Here is an 8610-nt window from a genome sequence, read left to right as displayed (position 1 = left end):
CTTTGGTCTAAAATTGATTCCGGTGTTTAGAAATTTTGCGAACATGTCAATGGTTAAGTACTATGACAAACAGACAACTTTAACACCTTATGCTCCGTTGAGCCCACAGTATGTGAAGTTTCTATGACTATGGGTGTTACAAAACATAATATCATCTTAGATATATAAGGAACAATGTTTTTCTGTTAGTATGAGTTAGCTGTGAAGGTTCTGCAGCTAGTTTGACCTTGTTTTGTGTAATTTACTATTTTGGCAGGCTCCCAAAAGAGGGGTGAATGCACCAGTGGCGGCAAAGAAGAAGACCGTATGTTTTAGTTTCTTGTGAACATGTTCACCAAAGAAGATATTTTACTAAATATGTAGCTTTCCCTGCTGAAGATGGAATTTTCATCTTGCAGGATAAGGTTGTGAACCCTTTATTTGAAAAGCGTCCAAAACAGTTTGGTATTGGTGGTGCATTGCCTCCAAAAAGGATTTGCATAGGTTCGTGAAATGGCCAAAAGTTATCGGCATTCAACGCCAAAGGAGCATTTTAAGCAACGTTCGAAGGTTCCACCTGCTTTGAACCAGTTCACAAAGACCTTAGATAAAAACCTTGGTATGTATGTCGAGTTTCGTATATGTATTACATTTATTATGTCTCTGTGATGCTATAAGAACGATACAATTGATTATTTCTTAGCAGGACCTGACCTAATTGCATTTGCTTTTCCAGGAAAACGACAAAGTTGGAGGACGATTTATATAGTTCGGTTACATATTACTTGGAATGCTTGTTGGACCTACAACTGCTGGAAGAGGAGAATCATATTTGTTGAACAAAAGAGAAGGTCAATTCATTGCCTAGCATATCGCCTATTTTACTATGGATCATCTAATTTACTGCTGGGGTATTGAATTTTTAAACAAATTTCTCAAGTATAAGTCGGAAGTGTCTAATTTACTACTGATTGGTGCAATTCATTTCCTTGCAGATCGGACGATGGTGGATGCTTGCCTTACAGAAGGTGCTCACTACCAGGACCTTGTTCAGGTGCATAACTTATAAGTGTTGCAGATTTGAAAGACAATCGGCACTAGAGCTGGCAAACCAAGCCAAAACCCGCGGGTTGGCCCGTCCCGTCGCGTGAAAACCCGCACCCATCCCGGATGGTAACTAAACAAGACGGGCGCGGGTTGTATAATTAGTGGCTTGTGAAGAAACGGGTTAACCCGGACCGTACTGTGAAACCCGCGGCTGGCCCGTAAACCCGTAATTGCATTCCCCGTACTGTGAAACACGTATCTTGTTACGTGTCTTCCTATTTGTTTTCTTCTTTATTTTCTTCTTCTAGGAATTGTTATTTCCTAACCATGTAGCTTCGTTTCTATCTGATGAAGAGAAAAGGGGATCTGAAATTTGTTCTTCTCTAAGCTGCTGGCATCAAATTGAGACGGAACTGGAGATGAGTTCCATGGGTGTTGTTCATGGTGGCTGTATGTGGTTAGCAGACGTAATTGAAGATGGCAGAAAATGAAAGTTAGGGATTTGTGTTGGTGGAATTGATATTGGTGTTACTGAAATTGGGTTCAAGTGAAATCACGGTTGGAAAGATAAATCTTTCCCACTCTAGCATCCTAACTTGATTGCAATCTCGTTAGTTAATCGATAAAAAATTTCAAAAAGAAACACTTTCTTATTTTAAGATCTAAAACTGTTATATCTTTAATTTTGATTGGAAGTAACTCATCATATTCAAAAATAGGGCGCTTTAATCTGTATTACCCATTGATTTGCTTTGATGTTTATCCATTTGCATTTCCGAGTTGAGTCTGTTCTCGATCGATTGCTTCAAGTTAGGTCAAAATCTACTTTAAATGTTCAACGCACCACGAACAATGCAATTTGATTTAATTCTCTAACTTATCATTTCTAATCGAGATTATATCTCTTAATTTCTTGATCAATCTCTCAGATGTCAACGAGGAAGGGGTTTGATGCATATTGCAAAGAACTAATGATGGAAATTGAGAAGCTCTGTATTCAATTGATATATATACTCCGCAAGAATTGAGGTCCTAAATGAAGGATTAAGCCTGCAATGGTAATACCACCGCATGCAATTCAACTGCTTGTAAGGACTCCACACAGAGGAGCTTGTATACTCTACTCTATTCCACATCACACGACAATTATGAAATGGATTTTGGGTTAGATGGTTTGCTTTGAAAACTAATTAAAGATGAAATTTAGATGAACAAGGAAGAATGGGTTTCAAGTGTACTGATTTAAACTCGAGTCTGGCTGAATTTTAGGAAAGTTTCATTGCCTCGTCCACAGCCAGTTAATCGGTGAAGCTGTTGCTACCGGTGGTTGTCTACAGATCTGCAGACGAAGATGAACATGGAATCGGGGTTTGCTGTTGTTTGAAATGCATGTACTATAATAGTTTTGTTGGATGTATATGTATTTTTCAATTTCTGTTTATGTAATTTTCAATTTCTGGCGAGTTGACTCAACAAAAACCAGTTAACCCGTGAGCACCCGTGAACCCGCAAGCTTTATCCGGGACGGGCGCGGGTCGGATAAATGACCACCCGTGAAGAATTTCAACCCGCAAGCTTAGGCTTGTATTAACCCGTAACCCGCGGGTTGGTCACAAGCCAGCCCCGTCCCGCTCGTTTCCCAGCTCTAATCGGCACGCAAGACAAGGCAAAGACTGTTATGTGAGTTCTGTCTTTTAGTCTACTTATATGTTATCTATTTAAGTTTCTAAACATATGTTATATTCCCTCAAACATATGAATATGAATTCTCTCCAAGTATCAAACTTCATGAAGAGAGATCAATAATAATGTAGTTCTTTACATTTCTTTATTCTGTTTTTATCAAAACTTGTCATTAACATGTTCAATTTTTATTATTTGTAGCTCATGCGTGCTCGATGCCAATGCTGGAATTACTTGAAATGATAAATTTGTCTATGCTCGCGTTAAATGGTATGATAACAAATCTTATTGATTCATTTGTATATTTTTATTCTCTTGCAACTTCTTATCTCATTGTGTATTAAGTTAAGCTTGTTTTTTCTTGGTTGCAGCTCACAAAGTGTTGGCTCTGAATTGTGCTTGGTTAAATAAAACAATTTTTTGGTTGCAAGTATCATAATAAATAGACATTTGTGCTTGTATTTACACAATGTATGTATGAGTGTTGAAATGTGTGTCGGAGCCTGTGTTTCAGGATAAATTGTGTCGCAGGCCTGTAAACTGGAAGCCCAGGTCCGTTATAATGGATCTGGACTATCCATTTTTTTTAATCGTAATTTAAAGAATTGTCACGGAAATAATTGTTACAAAAAGTGTTAGTTAAAAAGAATACGTGTCATCATCTGGGTGCTGATATAGGACGATGACACGTGTTACTAAAAGATTTGTTACAAGCAATAGGTAACACTTATAAGTGTTACTGTAACCGTAACTACAAGAACACAGTGTTCTTAAAGGGATCGTTGAAATAATATAATCACACCTAAACTGTGACAGTTTTCATGACAAAGGAGCCACGTGTCGCTTTCCTAAAATTAGCTCAATTGTGGCTAATAATTATTGTAACGCTTTTCATATATGACTGTATCTGGATCTTGTCACAGATAAAACCGTTACAAAACACGATCACAATTATTAATAACGGCCTATTTAGTACAGTTATAACCGTTACAAATTCAATAAGTAACAGGTATAGCCTGTGACAAAATCCTGGAAATGGTGTAGTGTAACGTAGATTTGGCGTGAAGGGAAGCCGCTAGTATTGGATTGGTTTGGAACGAGCCGTCAGCATTGGTCGTCTTGGAATGGAGCCGTCAGCATTGGTCGGCTTGGGATGGAGCCTCCAGCATTGGTCGGCTTGGAATGGAGCCGTCAGCATTGGTCCGCTAGTAATAGAGCCGCCGGCATTGGTCGGCTTGGAATGGAGCTAGCTTGAGTTCCTTGGAAGGATGACGACTGGCTTCGGTACTTTGGAAGGGTGAAGACTGGCTTCAGTTCCGTGGAATGATGTCAATTTTGTCTAAATTAGGGTTTGGCATGCCGAAACCCTAATTAGCGCCCTTTACTAGAATCTCCGTAGAATTCTCGTACGAACTCATATTTTGACGGTCCGCCCCTCCATTTCTATCGGAAAAGAATTTCCTATCTCTTTACAAGGGAATATTTAGGTTCTGAGCTCGTTTAAGAGGTGAAAACATCCCGACAGTATAATTCAGGAAGAATTCAGGAGGGATGCTGCAGGCCCGAGGTGGCATAGTCGCGCCCAATCATCTATTCGTGGAGAAAGAAGGAATATTCATTCTGTTCAAACTCTAGAAACTCCGTCCGCATGAAAAGAGGTATCGACCCTCTTCTGTTGCTCGTATGGATCTGTGCTTTCGTCTGCAGTGTCTCTCCAGTAGAATCCAAAATTTACCATAACTCCACTGCATTCTTGGGATGGATGGATGAAATATATGCTCGGTAATGATCATGTCAGAGCTAATCTTGGAGATTGTGGTTGCGTTGTCGGTTCATCCTTGATTTTAGGTTGTTCAGTGTCTGGACCTTCTGATCGCGATGATGATATGCTGTGGATACTTGTATGGTCGAAATCTTCCGGAGCCACTGGATAAAATAGATGAGTTGGGAGACGTTTTGTTACCGACATGTTGCTATCAAGTCTTCAAATACTTTGTTCCCAGAGACATTCTTCGAACCATCTTCTGAATCTTGGACTATCATATGGAATGGGATGCGGTGAGCAGTCCCCAATTATATTTCTGTTAGATCCGATGTCACAGTCGAACATGTGAATGTATCACTGTGGCGCGCTTTTGGAGTCTTCGATGTACATGTACGGCTTCGTGTTGAGAAATTCCCGCGGCTCGTAAAACTTCGGCAATGATGATGTTGAAATCAGAAATAACCAGGTTGAGGGGAGTGAAAGCGTCTTGTGCTGGTAGTCTCCTTGTGTAGCCTACTTTCATTGCATCCCCTTGAATCCATGTCCACGGGATTTGATACAAGCTTATTGTACTCTTCTGGATGTGTTGCTGGGATGCACATGGACGAAATATTCTGGATAGCGAAGAGGTAGGAATGAAAGAGTTATATTGTTTATCGCGGCTCCCTCTGTTTCTTCAGAAAAATGTTTCAGCCACATCTCTGGGGTTATCTCATGAATCTTTGATGGTCATCGGGATGGACTGCGACGAGCAGGCCCAAGTCATACTTTTCTTTAGTTTCTGAAGTTGTTTCTTCTAAGTAGGCTTGGGATCCACCGCGGCCTCGTAAAATGTTGCAGGTGTCTTCTAGAAAGAGAGGTGATGATATTCTTACGTTACACCCTTGAAGAGTAAATGACCTCGACATGACTACGACTTTTTGGTTGACCGTGTCTTCTGAGCTTTGACAGTGAAGGGAGTCCGTGTAGATCCTCAGTCCCCAAATGTGGTATACATGTTTCCATCTTTGTAGTAATCATCATTTGGTGAAACTCTCGCTGGTACCAACAAACGAGCGACACCGGTTCTTGGCAGCAGATGTGATCAAAAGAGACTACATTGTCATGGAAACAAATTAGGTTGGCTGGATGCGTAAGCGAGCAAACTTTCCATGACCACGAGCTTTGGCGGGAAGGAGGCATTGAAGCAGCTTCGGTTCTTGGAGAGGACGTTGAAACTTATAGAACAAAACCACTGAAGATTCGTCTTCGGACCCTGGAGAATCTTATGGAGAGAATGCTGAAGCGGAGCGACTGCTAGAACGAACGTTAAAGCGGAGCGGCTGCTGAAGCGAACGTTGAAGCGGAGCCGCTGCTGGAGGACGTTGAAGAGGAGAGGCTGCATTGCTGTCAAACTGGACACCCTTCAAGCGAACATTGGCTAGGAGTCCCCAGTTCCATCTATCAATCGTGCTTTCCAAGAGAGGTTGGGGTTTGGGAACGACTTCTTGGTTGGAAGCAACTGCTTTCCTGTGGCAGTGCGGCTGAAGGCTGCAAATATGTCTTGACGATACGCCTTGGGGAAATATAGAATCTCACATAAATGTTTCATCATAGACTGCACCCTTTTGAGGGAGAAGTCCCCAAAAATCATGCATTTCCTGACAGGAAAAGAATCTTTGTGAACTCATCGGGGTTGCTGATTTTCTTTGCTTCGATTTTGGAGAAGTCGTTCCTGATCTTCACTTCTGATGAAATTGGATTGTTGATTCCCTTCTACCGGGCGTTCAAGAGCAATGCTGGAAGGATGCAAGTTGCTGATGCTGGGAAGATGCAAGTTGTTAGCGCTGGAAGGATGCAAGTTGCTGGCACTGGAAAGGATGCAAGCTGGCGCTGGAAAGGTGCAAGCTGTTAGCGCTGGAAGGATGCAAGTTGCTGGCGCTGGAAAGGTGCAAGCTGTTAGCGCTGGATCGTCTTGGAATGGGCGCTGGCTTGCCATGGACGCTGGCTTGGCGTGGCACGACTTGTTCTTGCGGGCCCAGTTGCCTCTTTCCATACGTAGCTCAAATAGGAAATCCTTTCCTTACTCAAATTCCAAAAGTGTGATCCGTATGAAAGGGGTTGGCTCTCCTTTTTATATCGTATCTTTTGTCTCACTTCCTGGTGTTAGGGGTAGTGTGGTATAAATAGAGTGGGCAAGCATATTCCAGCTATGTACTCCAGCGTTTCTCTTTCAATTTGTTTTCCTGTTTTCTTGTGTTGGTGCAAATCCTATCCATAGGTATGCCTTCCATAAATCTATAGAAATATTGTTCTTTTGAACTGGTGTAAACCCTAGCCGTGGGTATGCCTTTCATAAACTTGTAGAAATACTTCATCATAAACAATTCTTCTTCGAATATCACCGTAGTAACATCGACCACCTCATGAATAGTGACGGGTAATCATTATTATGCAAAGTAGGAATGTACGGGTAGGTGACCCCTTTTTTTTTGAAAGGAAAACAAAGCGCCTGGTTTATGGTTTGATTTCAATTGATAGATGACTGTTATCTATGAGGGTTTTGGATTATTCTTTTGTAATGAATTGTTTTAGAATACTGTTTTCTTGGTTACGATTGCAAGTGACACAAACATCCCAGGAAAACCATGGGACCGTGAGCGTTGCGTGTCGGTAGATAGCATGGGGTGAAACATAACATGGATATCGGTTTTATCATTCCCATGAAAGCTTGAAGCAGTAAACCATGTATTTTGTCTAGGCAAGACTTACTCGTTTTTTTTTTTTTGGATCTCTTGACGAAAAATGAATCTTCCGGGTGTAAGTCCGAGTTTTGTGGGAAGCACCGCCGTGATTGTGGAAAGTCCCCAATCGACCCTGAGTCACCTGATAACCGAGTCGTCGATCCCTGGGCGGATCACTTGATTCTACCATCTTGGAAGTCCCCAGTCACCTTTTTTCGTGTCGTGACTGGTAACTGAGTCGCCTGGTAACTGAGTCGCCGATCCCTGAGCGGATCGTTTTCTTCTACCACCTTGACGTCTGGGTTGAAGTATGAGATTGGGAGTTGGAAATCGATATTGTAACCAAAAGATTAATCCTCCCGCTGTGGTCGCCAATTGTTTGAGGGTGAAAACGGTTTCTGCTGATTTCGGTAATTTCATGTGTTGTGGGTGAGAAACGAGCTTAAACCCTAAACAATGTACTGCAAGGGAGTCCTTTAGATTCGAGAGATCAATCTGTACAAATCCGGCCTAAATCAAGAAATGTCTGTTCCAGACTTGCTTTAGTCACAAAGTGAAGGAGAAGGGTTGGTTTTGGGGAGGGAAGCGAAGAGAGTGTTGAGACCAGAATAGTTGATTCTGGAAGAGTAGTTGTTTGACTTGTATCATAAAGTGAAAGCTAACAGATGGGAAAGCTAGCAGGTTATTTCTGAGTGTTGTATGCTTCCTGACCAAAACTAGTTCTTTGGTGGAAATAGGTAAGACCTATTTATACAAGTCGTAACAAAGCGCACTCTGGTCTCGTAAGAAATGGAAACGGCTGAGTAAAGTGGAAGGAGGTGGTAACGGGTAACGTTTGGAATTGATGTTCCATAATGAAAGAAACGTTTCCCCATTACTCCTTGTATTTACTAACCGACTCATTCTTATGACACTTTTTTGTAACTGGCGTAGTGTACGCTGCACGCTGTAAACCGCCAAACCAAAACCCTAATGAGCATCCCCCAGTTTGTGACATGTGTTGATGTCTCAAGTGTTTTCGTGGAAAACGTGTAGCATGTTGTTGTTGTTTGACAAGTTGAGCTTGGGAGACTTGACGGCTCGGTGGTGACCCTCGACGGTCGAGATTTTTCATCTTGAGAGGAAGGGTAGCCGTTAATTGTTGCAACCCTTTGTTTGGTAGCCAGCGGCATGAAAGCATGGCCGACATGGCTTTGACATGGTTATGCGTGGCCAAGCTAAGATTTTGGCATAGTTTAGGCACGGCCAAGAACTAGGGTTTTGGCCTAGTTTGGGTGCGGCCAAAGGTTGCCACGCGTTAGCTGGTGAAATTTGAAGGCTAAGATCTGCATCTTAGATGGAAGGACAACCGTTGATTATTGCAACCCTTCGTTTTGGCATCCAACGTCGTGCATGGCTTTGGCATGTGTTAAG

At 42.0% G+C, this 8610-nt stretch overlaps 1 long non-coding RNA gene across 1 annotated transcript; it reads left to right on the top strand.

The window, feature by feature from the left end:
• Positions 1–525: 525 nt before the first annotated feature.
• On the top strand, positions 526–1075 carry LOC113309578. Its single transcript, XR_003340680.1, has 3 exons — positions 526–598; positions 716–830; positions 975–1075. It is a non-coding gene; the product is annotated as an uncharacterized LOC113309578 (long non-coding RNA).
• Positions 1076–8610: the final 7535 nt, after the last annotated feature.

The sequence above is a fragment of the Papaver somniferum genome, chromosome 9, assembly GCF_003573695.1.
Source record: "Papaver somniferum cultivar HN1 chromosome 9, ASM357369v1, whole genome shotgun sequence".
Classification (NCBI taxonomy): Eukaryota; Viridiplantae; Streptophyta; class Magnoliopsida; order Ranunculales; family Papaveraceae; genus Papaver; species Papaver somniferum.
This window is presented reverse-complemented; position numbering and strand designations above follow the sequence as displayed.